Source organism: Camelus bactrianus, chromosome 25 (genome assembly GCF_048773025.1).
Source record: "Camelus bactrianus isolate YW-2024 breed Bactrian camel chromosome 25, ASM4877302v1, whole genome shotgun sequence".
Taxonomy (NCBI): domain Eukaryota; kingdom Metazoa; phylum Chordata; class Mammalia; order Artiodactyla; family Camelidae; genus Camelus; species Camelus bactrianus.
The window spans coordinates 550,285-551,384 of NC_133563.1; the positions used below are offsets into that span (position 1 = coordinate 550,285).

The 1,100-nt window shown below is 43.5% G+C and overlaps 1 non-coding gene across 1 annotated transcript; it reads left to right on the forward strand.

The window, feature by feature from the left end:
- The first annotated feature begins 739 nt into the window (after positions 1-739).
- On the forward strand, positions 740-812 carry TRNAS-AGA (transfer RNA serine (anticodon AGA)). The gene has a single exon. It is a non-coding gene; the product is annotated as a tRNA-Ser (tRNA).
- Positions 813-1,100: the final 288 nt, after the last annotated feature.

The window sequence follows — 1,100 nt, forward strand, 5'->3', positions numbered from 1 at the left end:
CCTGATCAGCCGTCTCATTTTTTTCCCCTCGTCCCTAAGCCCTCTGTGCTGCCTGTCTGTGTCTGTCTCCCTTTCAGGACCAGCCTGGCACCGCTTCGTGCCCTGCCTCCTTTCTTCTAATCTTGTCTCCCTGGCCTGTTCCATCTACTCCAGATTAACTGAGAAACATTGAAGAGTTTTTAAAACCTAAGAACAACAGACGTGCTAGATACAAAGAATAAAGGGCAGTACCTTCCTCAGCCACATCCCTCCTGCCCTCTCCCATTCCCACAATGAGTTTTATAAGTATTTTGTCAGAGAGACATTGCACTCCCAGTTGTTATCATTATCATCAGCCATTTCCTTATTATCTGTGGTTTATGATGCATTTGCTCCAGGGAAGTTCCCGAGATAAGGCAGGAGCAGATGACTGAGCCAGTTGTTGATGTCCACTTGTGTCAAGCCTGTTAAGAATGATCTTTGGGGGCATTTGTTGAATGTGCCAGACTGTCCAGTGAGTGGTGATGATCCCCTGCATCTGCTCCGGAGTCGGCCTCGTCCCCTCCTTTGCTCTGTTCTCATTTATCTCTCTTCAGCAGGTGAACCAGTGATCAGTAATTCTATGATGCGTAAAATACTTCTTATTTCATGGTAGAATTTGGGGGCTGCTATGAAAACGTTTATGTATTAAGTGTGAATTGAGTCAGAAGTTTAAACTTAAAGCCTCCTTGATTTAGAAACAAAAATTAATATGATGGAGGGAGGGTATAGCCCACTGGTAGGGTACATGCCTAGAATGCATGAGGTCCTGGGTTCAATCCCCAATGCCTCCATTTAAAAAACAAATAAATAAACCTAATTACGCCCCCCACAAAAAAACAAAGAAAAAAGAAATTAACATGAGGATGAAGCTACAGAGTGATTATGTGTGTCTTCTGAAACTACATTCTGTCTTTCTGCAGGAAATTCTGTGGAGAGAAGTTCGGAATCTACTTTGCTTGGCTGGGCTATTACACTCAGATGCTCCTCCTGCCAGCAGTCGGGGGGGTGACTTGCTTTCTGTATGGATATTTTAATCAAAATTACTGTACCTGAAGGTAACTTCTGTTTATTCCTTGTTA